This window comes from Eschscholzia californica, unplaced genomic scaffold, assembly GCF_041429995.1.
Source record: "Eschscholzia californica isolate CP2 unplaced genomic scaffold, dmEscCali1.0.p SCAF_7, whole genome shotgun sequence".
NCBI classification, from domain to species: domain Eukaryota; kingdom Viridiplantae; phylum Streptophyta; class Magnoliopsida; order Ranunculales; family Papaveraceae; genus Eschscholzia; species Eschscholzia californica.
The window spans coordinates 328741-354376 of record NW_028238494.1 but is presented as its reverse complement, the minus strand read 5'-3'; the positions used below and the strand labels follow the sequence as shown (position 1 = coordinate 354376).

Sequence of the window (25636 nt, the reverse complement as noted above, 5' to 3'; positions counted from 1 at the left end):
CTTCTTCTTCTTCGTTCTACTTCAACTTCATTCTTTTTCAACCTCGTTCTTCATTCTTCTTGTACTACTTCAAATTCGTTCTTCTTAAACTTCGTTTTTCTTTAACTTCGTTCTTGTTCTTCAAGTTTGAGAGAGTCCAAGAGACGAGAGAGAGGTGAGACAGAGAGAGGAGTCCTCTGGACGAGAGAGGGAGAGGAGTCCATGAGATGAAAGTGGATCTGAGAGGAGATGAGTGATAGGCCTGAAATAGGTCTATTCCCGCAAGTATACGCGAGATCAAGTTATAGTCTAGTAAGTCCGGAAATCGTTTTAAGGGATAAGTAATTTTACCTAAATCTTAAATCAACACGCCTTTTGAATACTTGATAAAACAATAAAAGACTAAAGAAGAATGAAATCAAGATAGGAAAGAAACCTAGAGTTTTTTATTCCACCACATAAATTGGCTATCTAAAACATGCATTCAATTAATAAATTCCTTTGCTCATATATAACTCAAACTCTAACATAATAAACCATTTAGATTGCGGAAGATATTATTTAATAACACATTTAAAAATCAAGTATTTTTAATTGATTATCATATAAAGGCTATATTCCTTAACAATCATTCATCATCTCAAAAACCATATCCCATCTAATAACTTAACAAAAGCACGAAATATCTAATTATGAAGCATGAACAGTGACAAGATTATAAAATCTATATGAAATGACAATGCGTCGGCCATAGGCATCAGGTCTGTCTAGCAAGAAGAAAAGATTTGAGGGGAAAAGATGAAATTTGACTAGCCCTAATACGCCTTGCTGCGGCTGTGAGACTAAGAGGCGCAGTGTCGGAAGCGGAGAGCGGGAAGCTGAAGGATTTATCCGTTCGGTCTGAAGGAGATGTCCTTCCGAAGGAGTGTCCTTTGACCAAGGTGGCAATGCGATCAATTTGTCAGTTAGGATAACGATGACCACACGTAAAGATCATCCAGTCCGGTCCAATTAGGGGTCGTAATGCTTTGCTAGAAGCCAACTACGATCGTCGGATCAAGGAGTTGATTCGAGGCTAACATAGACCGGATCCTACAACGGGTTACACATAAGAGTGGTAACTTGATCGGAGAGATTTGACTAGACGGGAACTGGCTAAAGTTGGATGGGATTCAATTGGAAAGGCCGAAAGGGTCCGAATGGAGATTCGGGACAAGATAGAAGGAAGGCTCTTTGGGCCGGCCATGAGATGGCCGACCAGAGTAAGTGGGCCGACCACATAAGGCCCATAGTGGGCTGCCCTGGCCGGCCACACTTAAGGGGATTATCAAAATACCCCAAAAAGGGTATTTTGGTAATTATCTTTTCTGTGACCCAGAAAATAGAAATCCTAATCTGAATGAGATTCTAATTAGGGGTTGTCTATATATTGGGTCAGTTGAGAACATAAAAGGTGTGGATTTTTCTCTAAGGAAAAATTATACAGCTCTCTTTCTCTCTGAATATACAGCTATTGGAGAGAGAGGAATATAGAGAAAAAGTTCTCATTCTATCAATCTAGTCAAGAAGAAGAGTTCTTCTCAACCTTCTAGTAAGTCCTAGCAGTCTGAAAGGAAGGGAGATCAAGTCTATTCACTCGGTGTCTCAAGTAGAGGAGCTACAGTTGGAGCTCTTGATCTTTGCATGCGATTGGAATGGTTCGAGGGAAAAACGCGTTAAGGTATTTATCCCTCTCTAGTTCATTGATTAGTTTATGCATGTCGATCCTGGGCAATCTAGTGTTAAACATGAGATGTTTGAGATTCCGCTTACAACACTAGTTAGTGTATAGGATACACAAAACCCTACAGTGGCATCACGAGCCGGTTGCATGAAACTATCTCTGACTAGTCGAATTAGATTCGAGCTTGATTGATTAGATGATTTTATGTTTAAATAGGGATTTAGACATGAAATTGATTAGTTTAAATTAGATTTAGACTTAATCGAATAGAAAATTGAAATAGTTTCAATGGGAAGACTTTAAAATTTGGTGTTTTTGAAAAGAGTTTTCAAAATAAAATTTTAAAGATGATGGTTTTTTGAAAAGAGTTTTCAAATTGCTGGTTTTTGGATGAAGATTCATCAAAAACAGCAAAAAGTTGGAATTTTTTGAAAAATTAGAAGAAAACAGGGTGCTGTCCAGGAGACCGGACTGACCAGAACGCGTCCCACACTACAAAACTGACAGGCTTTAGTTACGCCTCTTTTGTTACGGACTACTCATACCGTAGCTACTAGTCAACATTTGCTATAGAATTTTTATAGTCGTAGCAAATGCTGACGAATAGCTACAACCTTCGTGTGCACTTGTTATGCATTGATCTGTGTCTAATGCGCCGCACGCCCAAATTTTTCGAAAACTGAAAATTACCTTTCTGCTACGGTGCGTTGGTCATAGCAACTGAAGACCATTTGCTACCAGGAGTCCGTAGTTAATGAATCAAAATAGTAGAAATGCTTGATCAAATTTGCCAAAAAAAATTGCGCCAAATTTTTTAGGTTTGGCCAGTGAAAAGAACTAAAATTTTGGGGGTTCCCGCTCAACAAGGGGCCAAAATTTGGAGCAGCCCGTATCATCCCTAAATCTGGAGAAAGAATACTTGACTAGGGCAAAAACCCATTTGGAATTGGAGCAAAGAGATAGAGAGAGAGAGAGAGAGAGGAGGGAAAGAAAGAGAGACCTGAAGAATGGTCGGTTAAAATTACTCGATCTTCTGACTTGTGTGTTATCTTCAATCTTGCATATTTCCTTGCAGTAAGAGCTTATGCAAGAAAACAATATTTGTGATTTTTCCACAATAATGGGTATATTTCCCATAATTAGTGATATTGGTTAGAACTTGCTCGATTTCTACTCTTCTTTGTCTAAGTTACAACTTTTTTTTACTTGTCATGCATTATCTCTGGTTAATGATGAAGAAATTTGTTCCCTATCATTACTCTAACTAGATTAGACTTTCAGTTTTCATAGTCGTATATGACGAACCAAATTGGGAGTGAGAAGACCCCACAAAAGCTGTTTGATAAAATGCCTGCAAGAGATTTGATCTTATATGGAGTATTATTTTCTTTGTTGTTTGATTTTTTCTGAATGTGCTTAGCTTGAAGAAGCTAAAAATATATCTCAGAGAGCATACTAAGCAACGATAATAACTCGTACTGAAAGTTTGTCCTTGTGTGGGATAATGGAATCTTCTTGGCTATCAACCACATATTTCAATCCTTTTTAATTCTTTAGACCTGAATTCTTAACATTGTCTTGTGCATTCATGACATCAGTTCCATCGAAGTAGTATGCAGGTTCTCCCATCCTCTCGAAAGAAAGTAGACCAACTTAGAAGTTTTTTTTAATATATTTCATTGATTTGATTTTTGCAGATAATGCTAGGCTTCTCCTGGTTCTAATAGATACTAACTCATTCCTTATTCTTTGAACTTTATATAATTGCACAGGAACTGAAAAGCTGATAAAGAGAATATATTACACTAAGTCAACGCAGCCCTTGAAGCAGCACTATGGCTAATATGGAATCCTGCTATCTGCAAAGTCTTCTGATGAAGGTGCTTCCCAATTCTCACCATTAGTTAATAATTCAATGTTCCTTGAGAAAAGGTTTGAAGACTCTGCACCATATTTAAGGTCACACACACGCACACACACACACACACACACACATATATATATATATATATATATATATATCTATTATATAAAGCACAATGGTGTTTTTTGAGTTTGACCGTCGATTTATCTCTTGGATATTCACGTTCGTTAGATTATAATATGGAGTTAACTAATCTGAAGGTTAAGATTCATCCAGAGTTTTTAAACACTAACCGTGCTCAAATTCAGTTTTTCTCACGTCTGAAATCACTCTCACTCAAAGGATCAGTTTCATTTTCTAACTTCCTAACTATCTTTCTTACTTTTATACCCTCATTTTCATTTACAAATAACAATTATATTAACTTCTAAAAGTTTAGCACTTGGGCTATTATTGACATTGCAAAAATTCCTCCCTAATTTCTCTCCCAAAGTTTCTCTCCCACTACTAAATTCAAAATTCATCTCTTTCAAAAGACCCATTTCTCGAAATCCAGGTTGCTTTATCTTCTCTTTAATTTAAAACTGATTTGCTGTCTCTTCTTCTATCTCTTCCTCCCCTCTTATTGTTTCAGGTGTTTGAAGAAATGGCCCACAGGATTTCTTCCTCTCTTAGTAATGTCTTCATTCTTCATGACTATCACAACCATGTTTGTAATCTCTATGTTGTTTTTAAATTTCCTTCACTCTTTATAATGTTTGGTGAATTTCAAACTTGATCTCATCCTTATACTCTCCGTTGATTTTACAGTATTAGGATTTGAATTCTCTGTGTGGGGTTTGACTTTTGCAGGCCAACCAAACCAATATCATGGTGGGGAAGGATGAGAAATTTGGGTGGGAAAGATGACTTTGCAGGACATGGTATAATGGTTGTAATGTTTCTAGAAATCTTAATTGCTTGATACCCATGTGTTATTATATTCTCTTCAACCCAACCAACTGAAGTTTCTAATTCTTCTTATCTTTTAATTCTTCTCTTTGTGCTTCAACATGAATATGTTTTTAATTGTACTCTTCTTAATGTATCTTGATACTTTTGCTAATTTTTATTCTGAGTTCTTTCTTATTTTTTCATCTCTTTCTCTCTTAAGTGGTTAAGAGATATCACCGAGTTCTTATCCTTCTCCTTTTATTTGTTTGTTGATTTAGGTCATTCAGTTTGCAAATAACCAGGGAAAATTTGTTATCAATACATGTTCAAGATCTACTACAACAACTGTCATAGGGGGGCTATCATAAGATGGTCGTGAAGAGGAGGTGTTTGAGAGATAAAGGCAACAACACTTTAACAAAACCATTAGTTCTCTAGAAAGAACTTTGTACTATTCTATAGATTTTAAATGTTTTGTTGGTTTAAAAAATCTCGATGTAGCTCTCTGGAGGTAGTACAACCATGTTCGTAAAAATTGTTGGATACTGTGAAGTGGATTAACCCACTTTGATTATGATAGAACCGAGAGGAATGGAGAGAGAGAGAGAGTAGTTCGGTCGACAGAGAGAGATAGAGGGAGAGAAAGTGAAACCAAAGTAAATGAGTAAACTCAATGATATTTCTCTGTAAGTTATTAGGGTTACAATTGAAACTATATATAGGTTAACAAAGATAAGTACAACTAAGGATACAAAAGATATTTACCAAGATACAAAAGATATTTACCAAATCTAAGTTGGTTAAGATCATGGAGGAGATCTTGTTTGCATGGGTTGCATGGGTCGGCTCCTTGATATCGCCGGTTTGGTGCTTGTGTCGGGTATGTGGGTGAGAGACCCATAATACTCCCCCTCAAGTTGGAGCGGAAATAGAAAGGACGCCCAACTTGCCAATAATCTTCGAAAACGCATCAGCTCCTAAAGGTTTGGTGAATATATCTGCAAGTTGATCCGTTGTCGGTGTAAACTTTGTTACAATAAGGTTGGTTTTGAGCTTTTCCCGTACCAGATGACAATCTATTTCAATGTGCTTCGTTCGTTCGTGGAATACTGGATTGTCGGCTATGTGAAGGGCTGCTCGATTGTCACAGTGGACCGTCATAGGAGAAGGATGATCGACTCCGAGGTCTTTAAGAAGATATTTGAGCCATTGTAGCTCACAAGTAAGAGTTGCCAAAGCACGGTATTCTGCTTCTGCGGAGGAGCGTGCTATAGTATGTTGTTTCTTTGATTTCCACGATAATGGACTTGATCCAAGCATCGTGAAGTAACCTGTCGTTGAACGACGAGAGGAAGGGCAACCAGCCCAATCTGAATCACAATAGCCAGAAACATGGAGTGAGCTGGTTGCGGAGAGAAAAATACCGTGATCCAAAGTTCCTTTAATGTAACGTAGGACTCGGTTAGCAGCTTCTAAGTGAGCAGTGGTTGGTTGCTGCATAAATTGGCTTAAGTTATTGACCGCAAATGAAATATCAGGTCGTGTAACTGTAAGATAAATTAAGCGACCCATTAGTCTTCTAAATGGAGTCGGATCTGGAATATTGATTCCATCCGTTGATTTGAGACGGAGTTTTTGTTCCATGGGAAATGAAGAAGGCCGGGCTGCAGTCAGACCCGAATCCTGAAGAATGTCAAGGGCATATTTTCTCTGACAAAGAAAAATGCCTGAAGAAGAGCGGGAAACTTCTATTCCTAAGAAATACTTAAGAAAACCAAGATTTTTAAGGGAAAATGTATCCCCAAGAAAGGATTTAAGCTTGGAAATGGCCATTTCATTATTACCTGTGATAATAATGTCGTCCACATAGACCAGTACATGAATAATTATGTCTGCTTTGAAGTAAGAAAAAAGGGAATAGTCTGATAGGGACTGTTTAAATCCTTTTTGTAAAAGAACTGAAGAAAATTTAGAGAACCATTGCCTAGACGCTTGTTTGAGGCCGTATATTGATTTATTCAGGCGACAAACACGTGTCTCCCCCTTGTTGGAATAACCCGGAGGTAATTTCATGTATACTTCCTCATTTAAGTCGCCTTGAAGAAAGGCGTTATTAACATCTAATTGATGAAGAGACCAATTTTTGATGGCTGCAATGGAGAGGAGAACACGAACTGTTACTAATTTAGCAACCGGAGCGAATGTGTCATGATAATCTAGCCCTTCTATTTGCGTATAGCCTTTGGCGACTAGCCTGGCTTTGTAACGTTCGATCGAGCCATCGGGTTTAAATTTTATCTTGTAAACCCATTTACAACCAATGGGACGTTTGTTCATAGGGAGAGGGACAAGTGACCATGTATTGTTTGATTCCAAGGCCTCAATTTCCCTGGTCATAGCCTCTTTCCAATGTGGGAATTTCATGGCCTGAGAAAATGATGAGGGTTCATTTTCCGAAAGGACTGAGGCAAGGAAGATTTTGTGATCCGAAGATAAGAATTTATCGGAAAGAGAATGTGATAAAGGATAAGGAATATCAGAGTTTGAATTGGAGAATGGGAAAGTCGGAGTGGCACATACATAATCGTCCAAATGAGGAGGTGGACGCCGGATTCTAGAGGGACGAGTTGTGTCCACTTCCTCGGTGACTGGAATTGGGTCAGTGGTGACCAAAGATTCGTCGGAAATAGGAATCACAGAGGGATTCTCGATCGGTTGGGAAGCACGATTTGAAGAACTGGCCGAGGTGCCTATAGAATCAGTGGGAAGTGATGGGAGGACCGGGCTTGCGGTGTCTGCAGAACGATCGTCTGAGTCAGCTAAAATGGCTGAGGGCACCACAGGTGATGACGGCCCTGAGGTCTGGTCAGTTCTTATCGGCACTCCAGTGAGTGGTCGTGCCAAAGAGGAACTCTCTGTGGGCACCCCAGTGACTGGTAAGGCCGAAGGATGGACTGTTGGGAAGTTGAATGTGCCATCATCTTCTATAGAAATGAAGGGACGTTGTAGTTCTTGTGTGTTACAAGGATTAGATGACATTGGAAACGTGGATTCGTGAAAGACCACATCACGAGAGATGACCATACGGCGGGATCGTAAGTCAAACAATTTGAACCCTTTTTGTCCATGTGGGTAACCTAAAAAAATTGCCGGATTGGCACGAGGATCCATTTTGGTAGCGGGTTTTGGTGTTCGTACAAAACACAGACAACCAAATACCCGAAAGTTAGAGAAGGTAGGTGGTGATCCAAGTAATTTCTCATGTGGAGAAAGACCATTAAGAACCGGTGTTGGTAATTTATTAATTAAATAGATGGCCGTTAAGACGCATTCACCCCAAAAGGATAATGGAAGACTTGCTTGAAGTCGGAGGGATCTTGCAACTTCTAAAATGTGTCGGTGCTTACGCTCAACGACACCATTTTGTTGCGGAGTGTAAGTGCAACTACGTTGGTGTAATATTCCTTGAGTGGAAAACCAATTTTGTAGTTCCTTGTTCATAAATTCCGTTCCATTATCGGAACGAAATATTTGAATTTGAGGAAATAGAGTATTACCATTCCCCGAAGAAATAGAATGGATTCTTTTATTGAATTGGGTCTTTACGTAATTAAAAAAATGTGTGATCCAATTTGTAGTGTCCGATTTATTATGCATTAAATATATCCATGTACACCTAGAAAAATCATCGATTAAGGTGAGGAAATAGCGACACCCGGACGTGGAAGGAGTCGAAAATGGTCCCCATACGTCCGCGTGGATAAGTTGAAATGGGTGAGTGGATTTAGATGTGCTAAGTGGGAAGGGTAATCGTGTTTGTTTGGATTGTGGACAAATTACACACGGAACTTTATTATTATTCATAATAGTAGAACGCATACAAGGAATACGGGAAATAAAATACTTATAACGAGAAACCGAAGGGTGACCTAACCTCCAATGCCATAAATCAAAAGAACTAATATTATTACTACTAATAGAACTAGAAATTGAAAAGATCCTAGGTTCCGTGCGAAGTAAGTATAGTCCTTCGTGACATTCACCAAGTCCAATCGTCCTTGTCCTCCGTAGGTCCTGAAAGACACAATGAGAAGATCGAAAAATTACTTCACAATTAAGTGATTTAGTAGTTTCGGAAACGGAGATGAGGTTAAATTTAAAAGAGGGTATATGAAGAACATTACGGAGAAACAATGTAGGAGTGAATTTAATTGAACCTATATTGTGAACTCTTACTCGAGTACCATCGGGTAGTCGAACAAAATAATTGTCGGGAGCCAATGAGTAGGATGAAAAATAAGAAAGATCGGAACAAATGTTTTTAGCCGCCCCCGAGTCAACGACCCAAGTAGCGAACAAAGGAGAAGACGTACCTGTCATGTTGACCGCCGGGTCTTGCATAGTGGAGGTGCCTGTAGACAGTGACATTTGAGTATTTCTTTGCTGGTCCAGGAGTGTCAATAGGTATTTGTATTGATCAAGTGACATGGTTGTTGCTGCAGGCACCCCTGCGTCAGGAGCAATGGAGGAAACCGTGGCTGCCAATGGACCGGTTTTGGTCTTTGGTGGGTAACCATGTAACTTGTAACAAGTCTGTTGAAGGTGACCATGAAGTTTGCAAAAATCACAGAATGGACGAGGTCGTTTCGGACGAGGTTTATCAAAGGAGTCCACACGGTTTCCAAACCGAGAGTTGTTATGACCGACGGCTAAAGAAGCCGATTCAACATCAATGACGGAAGAGTTCACGATGTTTTGTTGAATCTCTTCTTGTTTAACAAGAGAGTGGATCTTCAAAAGTGATGGAAAAGGATCCATAAGCAATACCTGACTTCGAATAGCCGAGAACCGGTCGTGAAGACCTTGGAGGAATTCCATGGCACGATCCTGGTTAGTTCGATCGAGGATCGATTTGCCATGACCACAAATACACGGATCAATAGCCATTAAAGACAATAACTCGTCTTGAAGAGACTTAAGACGAGTAAAATAGGAAGAGACATCGGAAGTTTCTTGTTTAAGTGACGAAATCGCTCTTTTAAGTTGAAACACTTTTGGAGCGTTCGTTTGATAAAACCTATCGTATAAATTTTTCCATATGTCTGAGGCAACATCATCATAAAGGACAGATTGACGGAGATCGGGAGCAATGGAATTCGTTATCCAACTAACCACCAAATCGTTACAACGTTCCCACGAGTGGAGGTCGTTTGGATTGGTTGGTTTTGGAATGGTTCCATTGACAAAGCCGAGCTTGTCTTTAGCTCGTAAAGCCTTGGTCATACCTCGAGACCAAGACGGATAGTTATCTCCACTAAGTAGAGGCGTTATCATCACCGTAGTTGGTGAGTCGGAAGGATGAACATCATAAGGAGATAGAACTCGGTTAGGAGCTTGCATAATTGATTCAGAGGTGATATCTTCTGGAGTTGTCATTGAAAAAAATGAGAGAAATGGCTCTTATACCATGTGAAGTGGATTAACCCACTTTGATTATGATAGAACCGAGAGGAATGGAGAGAGAGAGAGAGTAGTTCGGTCGACAGAGAGAGATAGAGGGAGAGAAAGTGAAACCAAAGTAAATGAGTAAACTCAATGATATTTCTCTGTAAGTTATTAGGGTTACAATTGAAACTATATATAGGTTAACAAAGATAAGTACAACTAAGGATACAAAAGATATTTACCAAGATACAAAAGATATTTACCAAATCTAAGTTGGTTAAGATCATGGAGGAGATCTTGTTTGCATGGGTTGCATGGGTCGGCTCCTTGATATCGCCGGTTTGGTGCTTGTGTCGGGTATGTGGGTGAGAGACCCATAATAGATACATGTTCAAGGTCTACTACAATAACTATCATAGGAGGATCCTGGAGAGAACAATGTACTTTTCTATATATTTTTTAAGTTTTGTTAGTTTAAGAAATCTCCATTTAGCTCTCTGGAGGTATTACAGTCATGTTTATAATAATTGTTGGGTCTTAATCTTCATATGGTTATTGTTTTGGTTCAAAGCAATTGCCTCATTTCTTTGGGTTTAAATATACATGGCTTTAATTCTCTATCAATTTTGTACTTAGAGATTTAAGAGAATTGTTGTTTGATTATTTATATTTTTTAGGAGAATGATAAATTAATGAATGTAGACTGATAGTTTTGTCCAAAATTGAGGTTTTTAGTTACGCATCATCGTCTTCGCCTTAAATATTTGTGCTTTTCTCTTTGTTGTAATATTCTTGAAGTTTAGATGGTATCTTATGAGCTTATAAAACTTTTTAAATTCATAAAGATTTACCAATAACTGTACATTTTTTAAATTATAATATATTTTTTGGCCGTTATGAGTGCACAAAGATGAGTTGGATCATTTAGTGCACATACATGTCGCAGTGGAATCTATCTTAGTGGTATGTTTATATCAGGAGCATGTGTATACACCTAGATGTGTATATACCTCATATATGTCAATAATTACGGGTTACAATGACTATTGGAGTAATTAACTAAAAGGCCATTATAGACATTTACACAGAGTACCCTGAAATATGGGAGAAGATCGTGCGGTTAAGAGATTAATGGGGAGGGGATCTTTTGTAACCTCTTTCAAATTTACGACGTATATGTGATTTACTACTATATCATCTTTCTTTTGTTTAATCCTTTCTTTATTCAACTGATTAATATCATCTTCTCAATCTCTTATTCTCTTATATGTAGAAAAGTTATCTCGAATCTTCAATATTTATAATTTTGTTTTAGTTTACATTTAGTTGCCATCTATGTGTTTAGAGAAGCCTATTTTGTTTTAGTTTACATTTGGTTATCATCTACTTCTTTGTATATTAAGTAGATTGTAGTCTTTTGATTTTTTTAATTTGGTCTGTAGGGAAGTGTATTTTTGTTTTGGTTCAGTTCAAGGTTATGGACATTTGAATGTGGGAGAAGATTGTGGTGTGACAGAAATTCATTTTTGTTTTTGTTTTGTCTTCCCGACTAATTATGTAGGGTAAATTGGATCATTTTGAATTGTTCTAATTGTAAAAACACAACATGGATTTTGTCATCAAACTGATTCCCCCAGATTATCTCCACTGCTCTCTCACGTCTTTATACCATTAAATCAAATTTTCCACTAACCAGCAACTTCCCATGTTTATCTTTCTATTTGGGTTGATTTTTACCAAAATAACAACTCTCTCTTATTCTCTCTCCATAATTCCTTGAACTTCTTCTAAAAAATTTGTAACTGTGTTTCATGTCAAATACTTGAGCCTATATTTTATCACTACTACATTAATACTGCTTTAGTTGTGTGAATTGGTTTTCTTATGCATTTCTCCCGGTTATCTCACTTCAAAAAATACTCCCCAAAATAAATCCCGCGTTACTAAAGCTTTTTCTCTATGTTCTTTGAAATAGACTTATAGTTTTTCTATCAGATCTTTCGGGTTTATAGAAGAGTTTAATTTCTTTTATATTTATGTGTTCTACAGGAGAATGACACAATCAGTTGAATACCAAATCAGAAGATGAAGAAAGAGAATTGAGAAGATCCATTATCGTTTTCTTTATTTTCGTTTTACAAATTAGTGTTCATGATTTGTTCTTCTGGACTTTCTAATGACTTTATTTCTGCAATACATGTTTGTAATGTCCTTATTTCGTCAATACATGTTTGAACTTCTCTTTATAGGTAAAAGCTTCTTTTCACTATCTCTAACAAATTTTAGACTTCAGTTAATATCATTTATTTTGTTGTCTTTATCTTTTCCACATCTAATATTTTGACTAAATTAATATTTGGTAGACTTCTTATGTGGTGATGAGGATATTGTGACTGAATTAATATTTATTAGATAAGTAGTTACAAAATAAAAAGTAATTACAAATTTTCTCTCCCTCTATTCCCTCCCACATTTTTAGATAAGTAGTTACAAATCCAGCCTTAAACTCCCCCATCCCACGTAATTTTGTTTCTTTACTCCCACTAAGATGGTTCAGATTTATCTTGCTATAACTATTTTATGTAAATAACTACTACTCTCTCACTATATAACTATCAAATACCCATTATGAGTATGTTTCTACATGGTTATCATTCATCTCATTTTTTTTCTTAGTTGTTTGAGTTTTTTCATGCTCTCATATTTTTTCTTCACGAGTGGTTACTATTTCATTTTTAAGTTTAAGCTAATCTCCGTTTAAATCATTCTAGGAGAATAAAGTGGTGGCTCAAAATTCCAAAACATATCAAGAGTGGATGATTCTTATTTGAATGTTTAAGTGTGGATTCCTATTCGAATTTGTTAATGTGATCCGATTTGGGTTGTGTTCTTTCCTCTCTTTTTTTTTTTCTGTATGTGTACTTTAGCCTTCAAGATTTATATATCGTTTTGGTTTGAATTTGTAATTAATGTTTATTTTTTCTGCTTTCACAGGAGAATAACAATCAATTGACAACCAATACAGAAAAAAAACAAAGAAAAAGAAACTCGAAAATCAGTTTTATTTTATTTTATTTTTTTGCTTTCTTTTTTCATGTAGACAGTGAAGTGTAATTTATTAAAACTTTATATGTCAAGTGCGACACAGAATGTGGATTTTCCAGGAATTCAAAGAAGATGAATCCCTTTTCCAACTGTAGATGTTAATTGAAGAGAAAATTGAAAATAAAAGAGTGGATGTTTAGTTTAGTAATTTTAAATTTTTTGGAATTTACTTTAGATTGCAAATGAGAATTTGTTATTCTTTTCTATTTGGTAATTTAATCGATTATGTAAATTTTATAAGAACAACTTCTTTTTCTTTTGTAATTTCATACGTTTTTATTTCATGTATATATGTAAATTTCATAAGAATGGATGTTGGGGTGTACCTACACTTAGCATTTGAATTGAAGAGAAAATTGAATTGATTATGCAAATTTTTGCTAGATTCTTTAGCAAATGAATTTCTTTTCTATTTGGTAATTTAATTGATTATGTAAATTTTATAAGAATCATTTTCATTTGTAATTTCATACATTTTTATTTCATCTTTTTGTATGTTCATTGAATGAAAAAAACTAATTATTTTAAGGGGTTTAAGAGAGTAAACATCAAGACAAGATTATCAAATTATTTTCTTTTGTAATTTCATACATATTTATTTCATCTTTTTATATGTTCATTGAATAAAAAAATTGACTATTTTAAAGGGTTTGAGAGAGTAAACATCAAGACAAGATTATCTTATTTCTTTGTGTTGTTTTCTTCCTTCTCTTAAATGTAAATGTGTAAATATTACTCTTATTTTGTGAAGTCTTACGGGTGAGTCATTCTCTTTCATACAGTTGAGTCTATTTTTTTTTTTTATATAGTTTTTCTGTAACAAAATTATTGCCAAACTAGGTGTCCACCGCGTCCTACGGACGCGGTAGATCCCTTTTGGATAACGCCGTCGTGTCTAGAATATAAGGCATGAGAACGTATCTCACGATCAACTGCATCTCATTAGTGTGTGTACATCGAGATTGTGTGTATACGAAGACGTTTATACGTCGAGAAATTCATTTCTAGACTATCTGGGATTAGACAGAGACCTGTGATTCGCAAATGCGAATTACAGGTCCATGTATGGTGTTGGATGGTGTAGAGATGAATTTCTCGACGTATAAACGTCTGCGTATACACACAATCCCGATGTACAAACACTAATGAGATGCAGTTGATCGTGAGATACGTTCTCATGCCTTATATTCTAGACACGACGGCGTTAGCCAAAAGGGATCTACCGCGTCCGTAGGACGCGGTGGACACCTAGTATATATATATATATATACTCTTGTTAGCTATTTGATCAAGTGATGTTTTGTTATATCGTTGGTTTAAGTATTTTTTTGGTATTTGAGTATTTCACCAACTTCCAGTGGCAGATATTATGCCTACAAGGATCTCTAGATGGTATAAAATAGTACGTTGCCCATGTTTTTTTTAATCTTTTACTTATATAAATTGAGATTTTTCTGAAGCGATATCAACGCAGATATGTTGCAGTGGTGATGAATGCAATGTCCTAATTACGATGTTCTATGGTATTGTATACTTGTATGCATGAATTACTATTATTTATTATAATTACATCTTTTTTAGTTTTACTTTATTACCAGTACATGTTTAATCTACTTAATGAACATAATGGTAATAGTGTAGTAAAATATATGATTTTCAAAAATAAGAAAGAAAAGCCTATGGAAGGTCAACTTCTTCATGGTATCTAGGAACTCCAACAGTTTTACTTGATGCCTTGACAGCAGACTTTGGGCCTTGTCTCAACCAGACCTGATTCACCATAATATTATAGACAACACATGTTCACATTGCTTTTGCTGGTACTCACTTAAATGGTTATCGGATGTGTATGATTTTGCAGTGGCAGATAAACTTAGAGCTCAGCTTTGCAAACGTCTCATGTCATTACCCACAACAAAGGAGTTCGAATTGGGGGCTGGATTTGCAAGTAAGTTGGTGCATCTTTTAGTTTAGTTTCTTACTTATTTAGAATTCTCCATATTTTTTAGTATACGCAGCAATGCGCTAAACTATATATATATATATATATATGCATAAATTGATGTGGTAGATAATGGAACAATGACTATTCGAGTTTTAGAGTATCTACCATGTTAGAGAGTGATTTAAAGTGATGATAAGAGGCAGAAAGGTAGAAATATAAATTTATACCGACCGCTAGGAAGTCTTCAATCCTCAAAGTAGTTTATAATGAAAAGAAACAGTAGCCTCCCCCAAGATCTTCATAAAGTTTGTAAAACGCCTAAAATTTTGCTGCATTCCAGAAAACCATGTGCATTTTGGGTGTTTTAAAGAAGAAACTAAAGATGCATAATATACTATTGAGATATCATTATAATTTTGTGCTTCACACGTACTACATGGTTATTTGTTAGCATTTTCTCGAATCGTTAATATTATATTTGATTGAAAAATGTGATTATAATCCTGATTTATCCAAGTGTCTTTGTTTTTCATTGAATTCTAATGTTACTTTATATCTCTTGTTACAGGAAAAGTTGGAGAAGCAAACCCTCGTACGAGATTTTTTTTTTTGTATAGTACGTCGAACTCTTAGATGTATAGACATGATTTAGTTTGGATTGTTTGCTCGATATATTTCGTTCATATTTTGGTAAATTCAATTTGAAGAATTTTTACTTCGACATATGTACGAAGGATTTTTTATGAATAAATAAATGGATGAAACAGATCTATATGTCATTTTATGTGCATTTAAGTTATGTATATCTATGAATAGATGCAGGTTTGACAGGGTCATGATTAATGAATGTTAAGCTATTAAGATCTAAAGTGCAAGAATTTTAGCCACAGATATTTCCGTAGCATATGGATGTTCAACGGTTATAATTTTTGTATACACTTGACTTTTTGCTACGAATAATTCCATCTCAAATAAACGGTTAATGGTCAAATATTTTTAAACATGTAGTTACGCCAAAATCCATAGCAGAAAACTCTAACTAGTAGTTACGGACAATCGCGTAGCAAAAAGTTCGTAGCTAAAACCTTTTGTGACGGCAATATCAGTTACGCAGTGAGAGTCGTAGCAAAACATCTTCTGCTACGGGATTTCGAGTAATTGTTATGGCTTGTGTCCGTAGCTGAAGGCTGTCAATTTTGTAGTGCCAGGACGCGTCTGGCCAGTCGCGGACGCCCAGGACGCGTCCCAGTCCTTCCCGGACTGAGAATCCGAGAGCGTCTCGGATTAGGACGCGTCCGAGTTTCTCGGACAGAAGACGCGTCCGAGAGCGTCTCGGACAGGGATCCCGAAGGATCCGCGTCTGGCACCTGAGGTCGCGTCTTCCTGACGCGACCACAGAGAATAGTCCGGACGCGTCTCGGATTGAGAATCCGGACGCGACCAGGACTGGACCTTCCAGAACGCGTCTGGTGAGACCAGAAGCTGTCTCGGACTGGGAGTCCGAGAAGCACAGGCTTGGGCAGAGCGTCTAGGACGCGTCTGCGGGGCTAGGAAGCGTCTGGCCTAGGGCCAGGACGCGACCACCCGAGGGACTTGGCACGGTCTGGAACGTGCCAATCCGGGTCCGACCTTGATTCGGACCTTGACCGAGACTTGACTAGGTCTAGTCAAAGGGTCCCTTGACCAAGTTTGACTTAAGTCTTTGGAGTTAGACTCAGGTCTTTTGGGCCTTGACTTAAGTGGGAGGTTTCGGTTTTCTTCTTCCGACTTTGATCATATTTTTTTCCGAAAGCGACCCGGGCCAACCAAAGCCTGAATCGGAGTTTTTCCAAAACGATTTCAAAATCTTTTAGGATAAAACCAGAACGAGCCATTAGTCAGAATTATGAGATAATTAGACTTAAGGCACGTTAGACATAGAGATGTCGGTAGTATCTCCCGAAAAGCTATCTAGAACATAGCAAACCTAGATTCGACCTAAGTAAGCGAATCTCATACATACTTGGGTGTTTTATGATTGTCATATTATTATGTATGTACTAGGTTCCCACCGCGCCCTACGGGCGCGGTAGATCCCTCTTGGCTAACGCCGTTGTAGTAGATCCATCTCAGATTTGCTGGTGAAGTGCTTTTGAGATTTCTCCGTGTGTGCGCATACCGTGATGACATCACGTTGGCTCGAGCTTACCCAAAAAGTGCATGCACGACAGTGCCCATTTCCACACGTTCTGCCGACATGTGGTTACCTGTCATCCGAAATCAGTACGTGATTTCTTCAAAATCAGTACATGATTTCAGATGACAGGTACTCGCGTGACCCCACATTGTGTGAAAATGGGCACCGTTGTGCATGCACTTTTTGGGTAAGCTCGAGCCAACGTGATGTCATCACGGTATGCGCACACACGGAGAAATCTCAAAAGCACTTCACCAGCAAATCTGAGATGGATCTACTACAACGGCGTTAGCCAAGAGGGATCTACCGCGCCCGTAGGGCGCGGTGGGAACCTAGTTATCATGTACTTCATCGTAAAAACATAAAAAAAAAATAACGAAGTTGAAAGGGAAAACTAAAAACTTTACTACTAACCTGAACAGAAAAAAACAACCTTAATTAATATTGAGGGTAATCTAAATACCATTAACAGATGAATTAGATGTTCATATATAAGTATAATTTTAAAACATGTAACTACATCAAATTTAAACTTCTTTAATTACCACAGTATAGAGAAAAAGAATGATTTAAATAGATAAAAGTAGACTATCTGAATTGACAAACAATAAGACTTGTGAGATAAACCCCTCATATATAAATTAGTAGAGACCTAGATTTTTATAACTCAAATCTAAATTAACTTCAACCTCGAAACAAAAGAAGTAGAAAAATCATCTGGTAAGGCATTTCTTCAACCACCTTAAGCTCTCATAAAAATTTACCTACAACTAAATAAAAAAATTAAAAATTCGAAAAGCAAGGTAAGAAAATTGATCGAAGATGCATTTGTTTTTAATGTTAAGAATGTAACAAAACACATTATAAAGAAAGGGTCGAATTTTATTGCTAAATATCCTAACTTGAAAAATATACATGAGTAAATGAAATAGTTCAAATTCTGATTGAACAATGGATATCAACTTAAATAAAATCATAATGTCAGAAAGGGTTAAGAAACCCTATCCCACAGATCCGATGAGGAAGAACATTGAGCTATAGCAAAGAGCAGTTGTTATGTCAATTTTGCTTCGCAGTAGAAGTGATGAGTTCTCGAGGAGGATTTCCATCATAAATGAGTATGACAAAAGGCGAAAAACATCTGTAACAAAAGAAAAAATAAATTCTAATGAGAAAATATAACTGGTAAGAATAGATAAGGAGAAACAGATCACCAAATTATAAGAAATTAAAAACCCTATAAGCACATAAAGAGAGAGAGAGAGAGAGAGAGAGAGATTGTATACCTCGAGCTCGAACAAATCAAATTATTGCATTCTTTGACTGGTAAGAACGTAATCCATTAAATCTATGCTTTAATCAACCTGCATTCTTTGTCATTTAGAATTTTTATATTTTGGGGGATCAAAGCAGGAGAAGGGGAAGAAGACAATAACATAAAGTTGAATCACAATTTCGGGACTCCAAATTTGGTTTTAAGAATATATAGCCCTCGAAATTGTTGGCCTAAAAAGATTAAACTTAATATTTGTAACATAAATCAGCGAGACAACAAAAAAATCTTCGTGAAAACTCATTACCTTTGACCTTTGCAACTGAATAATAAAACGAACCCATTATGGATAACAAAAAAATCATTTCCTGCAAAAAGAAGAAGAAAATTAGCATAAAGTAAATCAATAGAAGCAAAGAAACAAAGAGAAACTACAACCGAAACAAATTGAAACAGACATATAAGTAAAAGAAATAAAAAATCAAGACTAAAAAATTAATTCCAAACCACCAAAAAATTCACCTTTGTGATGAAGAACATCACTCAAGCATACCACTGCAGTTCACCATTGGTCGCCTACACGAAGCATGACTTAACAAAGTCGTTCAGGTGTTGGCCTCTTTGAATAGTTCAAACATGTAATCATCAGGATCCTTCACAAAGGTAATCACACTCTTCCCTCCTTCAAACATGTAAGTATGTAACCATGAGGATTCTTCACAGAAACAACAATAACCAAATTACAAAAGTAATAGAGATAGTACAACCGAGACCCATTATGGATAACAAAAAAAAAATCATTTCCTGCAAAAAGAGGAAGAAAATTAGCATAAAGTAAATCAGTAGAAGCAAAGAAACAAACAGAAAGTACAATCAAGACAAATTGAAACAGGCAGATAACAATAAAACGTGTAACCAATCTAAGGAATCTAAAGTAAACTAATCAGAAATTGATAACTCAATCTAAGGAAGAAGACAAATTCCTCTAACCTGAGAGACATTTAATCAAACATATAAACCACAGATTCATTCTGATATAGAGAGTTCGGTTTTCCCAATCAAAGGTAAACAAAACACAAATGAGAACCATCTGTTTGAAACCAAGAATGGAAGAACTCACTTGGAATTGTAGACATACTTCACCCAATTTCAATCCGATCTGATCACAATTACAAACAATAAAACCCAATTCAATATCAAAAAATAAAACCTAAATCAAGAACAGTACCAATCTATTATATTCATCAATTCACCAATCCTAAATCAATATCAAAAAATAAAACCTAAATGAAGAACAATACCAACAGACAGAAACATAAATATTTTAGACAATGACCAAGAACAGTACCAATCTATTATATTCATCAATTCACCAATCCTAAATCAATATCAAAAAATAAAACCTAAATGAAGAACAATACCAACAGACAGAAACATAAATATTTTAGACAAATGACCAAGAACAGTACCAATCTATTATATTCATCAATCCTAAATCAATATCAAAAAATAAAACCTAAATCAAGAACAGTACCAATCTATTATATTCATCAATCCTAAATCAAGAACAGTACCAATCTTCAATCAAGTGAGAGATTTAGATAAACATGTTTGGTTTTTTTGCCAGAGAGAGAGATAGAGGGAGCGGTAGAAACTGAAATAAAGAGTTCTGCAAAACTGATTTGGTGGAGTGGGAAAGAGAAAACGTGGGAGAGAGACGAAGAAGAAGAAAACGTGGGAGGGCAAAAATGATTTTTTGTAAATGACTGCAAAACTGATTTTGATAGATTTTCATCCGTCAGATTGAAAAACCAACCAAAGAATGAACGGTCAGACTTATCCCCTGGATAACCGACTGACCTGTTTTAATATGATAGATGGATGTGAATGCGGGTTCTAGTATGGCCATAGAATCGTTCTATCTTGTTTTTAAGCACGGATGGGTGCCCGATGTAATTAATTTAATTTCAAGTTTTATACGATCTGCGAATCGTTGAGTCTTGTAATTAGAGTTAAGGGTACAATTGAGTCCATTGAAGAGCCAAAGGATGTGATCGTGGTTCGAGTGGGAGAATTCAATGGATGTTCGAGGATGGAGATCCAGGCGAACGGAGGCTAAACAAGCGAAGAACCTAAGAAGATTAGATCTTTTAGGTTAGGGGCCATACTAGGATCATATCTGCTTGATTTATTTTCTCGCGCGCATTTACTTATTTACGTTTTGTGTGGTGTATGATCGCGTTAAGAGTTCACAGTAATGCATGCTAACATAGACCGGATCCTACAACGGGTTACACATAAGAGTGGTAACTTGATCGGAGAGATTTGACTAGACGGGAACTGGCTAAAGTTGGATGGGATTCAACTGGAAAGGCCGAAAGGGTCCGAATGGAGATTCGGGACAAGATAGAAGGAAGGCTCTTTGGGCCGGCCATGAGATGGCCGACCAGAGTTAGTGGGCCGGCCACATAAGGCCCATAGTGGGCTGCCCTGGCCGGCCACACTTAAGGGGATTATCAAAATACCCCAAAAAGGGTATTTTGGTAATTATCTTTTCTGTGCCCCAGAAAATAGAAAACCTAATCTGAATGAGATTCTAATTAGGGTTTGTCTATATATTGGGTCAGTTGAGAACAGAAAAGGTGTGGATTTTTCTCTAAGGAAAAATTATACAGCTCTCTCTCTCTCTCTGAATATACAACTATTGGAGAGAGAGGAATATAGAGAAAAAGTTCCCATTCTATCAATCTAGTCAAGAAGAAGAGTTCTTCTCAACCTTCTAGTAAGTCCTAGCAGTCTGAAAGGAAGGGAGATCAAGTCTCCATTTTTGTAGTGTCTTGATCTTTGCATGCGATTGGAATGGTTCGAGGGAAAAACGCGTTAAGGTATTTATCCCTCTCTAGTTCATTGATTAGTTTATGCATGTCGATCCTGGACAATCTAGTGTTAAACATGAGATGTTTGAGATTCCGCTTACAACACTAGTTAGTGTATAGGATACACAAAACCCTACAGAAGCAATCTGCCCGTTAGAGCTTGCAAATGCACGACTAAGCTGCTTCACGGATGATGAGTTGTAGTGCGACAACATGCTTTGAGCATTGGATGTTGACGCGCGGATCTGAGAGATCGACTCGTGCCCGGGACTACGGAAGTTAAGCTACGACGGGCTACACTGAAGCGAATGTCACGGATCCCACTTTCACGCTTCGCGGCCGCACGAGCAAAGTTGTGACGCACCACACAAATTAGGACACGTCAAGAAAATGAATCCCGCGCGAGAACAGTGCCCGAAGGTGTCCCACATGGTCAATTCAATTGACCCAAACTTTGACTAGGCTTTGACTTCACATAATTCCCTCGTCCGGACTCTGATTTGACTTCCATTGTCTTCTACGGGCTCGTCTCGGACTCTACTTTTCACTCATGTACTAGTCTTGGTCAAAATACCATAATGCCCTTGAATCTAATGACCAAAATACCCTTCGTGTATCTTTTTCTCGTTTTTAACCGTTTTCACACCTAACTCTGCAAAAGACACCTAATTAACAAAACCAACCATTTTATTATAATAAAGACTCGAAACGGACTGACTCGACTAAATTAAACGACTCAGGTGGGACATTTTCATGACCCATCAATGAGTTCAAGAGATGTGAGAGAAAGGCGTCCAGGTTAGTGAGGTTGCCTTCAATAGAAAAACTATTTATATCTAGGATAAAAACCCTTAATCTAACGGTTGATAGTGTTCTAATGTCTTAATATAACGGTTGTTAATAAAATCGGTCCGGGCGGTTCAAGCTTAGTAATGTGACAGCCGGTCAGAGCTTTAAAACCGAGGCCGGTCCGACAACTCAAATCGGCGCTCCGGGCTTGGCTAGATCAGATTTCGGGGGGTCTCGGGTGTTCCGGACTCGGGCGGACACCGGGCGATTCACGGTCAACGGGCTCTTTTCCCAGCCCTAGGAGACGGTCCTCTTTTGGTTCAACGGTCTTGTTGGCTTCAGAAGGGTTGGCCCGTTGGGCTTCTGGTCTTTTCTTGACTTCTTGACGATAGTCAACTAGTGACCATTTTATGTATCATTAGGTCGAACATCTTCTTTCTTCCTTTCTTTCTTCCTTTCTTTCTTTCTTAGGTTTTTTCAGTTTTGCTTTGCTGAACAAATTGAAGCACCACCATTGTTCAACAAACTCCACGAAGAACGAAGACCATTGCTCGCACCACCAGTGTTGTTGATCGAAAATCGTTCCACCACCATTGTTGAGCAACTTCCAGGTTTTTTCTCTCTCTCCATTTCTCACACACACATCTCTCTCTCTATAACTCACTCTCTGTTTCATCTCAGAGGTGAATGAAGAAGCTGAGAAAATTGATCGAAGCTAAGAAATTTCAGAGAGGAAAACTGATGCAGGAACATCCGGGGCGGGAACGACTATAGCCTAGTCCGCCAGTTCATTAGCTTAGGGAAGTTCTAATTTTAATAGGATTCATAATGAATCTAGGTTTAGGAAATTTTCTTTATTTCGGTATCTCTATTATTTAGGAAAGTCTAGTTTGTGTCTATCTAGGAAAGCTTAGTAGTATATAAAAGGAGGTCCAGTCTGTTTTATTATTCATATTGAAGAGAAAAAACCCTTGAAGTTTAATAAAGTTTAGTTTATTTACCGTTCTTCGTTTATTTACATCGTTCTTCTTTTAATTCCGCTGCGACTACATCAAGTGGTATCTAGAGCCATTTTTTTTTTAATTATTACGATGGTTAACCCCTCCATTCTTGCTACTCCGTTAAAAGAGAAAACACCATCCTTCGCTTCCGAATGGGATAACATCAACAAACGATTATCGACAATTACAAAGTTGGAAGAAGTTCTCAACAAAAACCAAAAAGAAAACTTCGAAAATTTTGAAAATATCAATCGTCGTTTTGACCAACTCAACGAGTCCCTCAAGGAATTATCCATCCAAGTTAAAGGTATGAATCAACAATCACCTCCTTCTACAACCACAACCCTACCACCCACTCATACTACAACACCACCGACCACCATTACCACCCAACCCTTTTCACAACAACAATCTTCCACTCACCATCACCACGCCTTCAATCCTACTACAACAGTACTACTACCACCAATCGTACCCACCACCACATTACCCACCCCATACGGGTACCCCCATCTCAGTCATCACGATAGTATACATGCAACACCCTTATTCGGCCACACCATTGCTAACCCCTGTCCGGTCTCACCATCACCACCACACCTCTCTTTTCCAACGATTACACCACCTCCTACCACACCTTTCGTCTTTGACAAACCACCTACCCATTCAATTTCTTCACCCATTATCTTCAACAACTCGGCCAACCTAACCCTAGGAGGAGACCGCACCCAAACAAATACACCATTAACCAACCGCCAACCATATCACACCACGACATCCCAATTAGGGGTGGCAATTTGGTCCGAACCGGTGGGTTTTTGCCCAAACCCGCCCCTAATGGAACGGGTTTTACCGCCCCGTTTATTAGAATGGTTGGTAATGGTATGAAGATAAAACCATTTAACGGGTTCGGGGCGGGTTTGGGATTAGATAGTAAAATCCGCCCCGATTAAATATGCTATTTATTATATATACAATAGGTTTCTAAAACTTTTTATCTTATATCATCAATTTAATTATTTTATATTTTATATTATGTAATGAGTTGTAGTGTTTGGGATTAGATAGTAAAATCCCAATACGCTAGCTCAGCACAAACCGACACACCATTCGACCACGTTGTCAACCGACCATTAACCCACTTCCGTCAAATTGATTACCCCGTCAACCGACCACAATACTACCATGAACCGATAACCCCAACCACCCGAACCAATGAAACCAAACCAACTGATATCCCCTATAACGGTCCTTCCGAACCCACACGACCAACCGAATATCCACTGAATCCACTAGACCAACCAAGTATTCATCGAAACCTCTACCACAACAGTCCCACCTATCGAAACCAACACGAAGACCCCCCCGCCCACCATAACAGTGACCCAGTTCAACCCCTTAACCGAACCACAACCCATGAGTACCACCAGCCCTACATCTGTGCCACCCGGGAACCCGATCCGCCACACACAAGGCCCATTACCCGACAACCAGAAACCCGGACAACAACCGTCCACAACAACCAACGAACCGACACCGAACTTCATCAAACCGACACAGACCACGAGCTCCAACCGACTAATCCCTCTTATCGTATCCGAATGGACGTCCCATCTTTTGATGGATCAATTAACATTGAGAATTTCTTGGATTATATCTCCAGGCTAGAGATCTTTTTGGATGTTATGCAGGTTCAGGGTCAAGAACAGGTACGTTGGGTTACAAGTTATTTGTCTAAAACCGCTTTTACATAGTGGAAACAGGAATCTGAAAATCGGCGGTTATTAAATCTTCCACCATTTTCTTCTTGGTCTGAACTAAAACCAATTATGATGGCTACATTTTTTCCTCCTGATTACGAAAATCAGTTGTGTTCTGAATACCTTCGTTGCCGACAAGGAAGACGAACAGTCGAAGAGTATGCTTCGGAATTTCTTCGTTTGAGTACTAGAATTAATCTACCCGATTCAGAATCTATGAAGATTGAGAAATTCAAAGAAGGTCTCTGACACGATATTAAAGACCTCGTTAATTTGCGATCCTTCTCTTCGGTTTCCTAACATATCAGTGTGGCTCGTTCTTTTGAGTCAAATTCTCCCTCTCTCTACCGTATACACAATACTCGCGGGCAATCAGGTGGAACGGCACCGGACGAACATGAGAATACGAAGCCTACAGATGATGGACCTAAAACTGTGACTGAAAACCCGTATAAGAAACCACCACCGGTAAAGTATTTTCGTTGTTTTGAAACAGGACATTATTCTAATGCTTGCCCTTTGCGTGGTTAGGCAAACTTGGTGGAAAAGAAGACGAACTTAGATTTGGACGATGAGGAAGTCGAACATGTCGACCTCGATCCCGACAACGGCGACCGTGTTATGTTAGTCACTAGAAAAGTTCTTTTCACACCTTTTGAGACGGATCACACTCAACGGAAACTTGTTTGTTACACGTGGTACCGTTCTCGACAAGGTTTGTACTATCGTCATCGATAACGGTTGCGTAGAGAATTTAATTTCGGCTA

General features: G+C 37.8%; 3 long non-coding RNA genes across 3 annotated transcripts; 2 read left to right on the top strand and 1 right to left on the bottom strand.

Moving 5' to 3' along the window:
* Positions 1 to 2403: 2403 nt before the first annotated feature.
* On the top strand, positions 2404 to 15758 carry LOC147530380 (uncharacterized). Its single transcript, XR_015229241.1, has 3 exons — positions 2404 to 3605; positions 14917 to 14997; positions 15563 to 15758. It is a non-coding gene; the product is annotated as an uncharacterized LOC147530380 (long non-coding RNA).
* LOC147530381 (uncharacterized) lies at positions 4126 to 10562 on the top strand. The gene is made up of 4 exons (XR_015229272.1): positions 4126 to 4275; positions 4419 to 4489; positions 4778 to 5046; positions 10328 to 10562. It is a non-coding gene; the product is annotated as an uncharacterized LOC147530381 (long non-coding RNA).
* A 2279-nt stretch (positions 15759 to 18037) lies between the features above and the next one.
* On the bottom strand, positions 18038 to 19346 carry LOC147530379 (uncharacterized). The gene is made up of 3 exons (XR_015229245.1): positions 18966 to 19346; positions 18751 to 18811; positions 18038 to 18311 (listed from the first exon to the last, which is right to left on the bottom strand). It is a non-coding gene; the product is annotated as an uncharacterized LOC147530379 (long non-coding RNA).
* Between the last annotated feature and the right edge of the window lie 6290 nt (positions 19347 to 25636).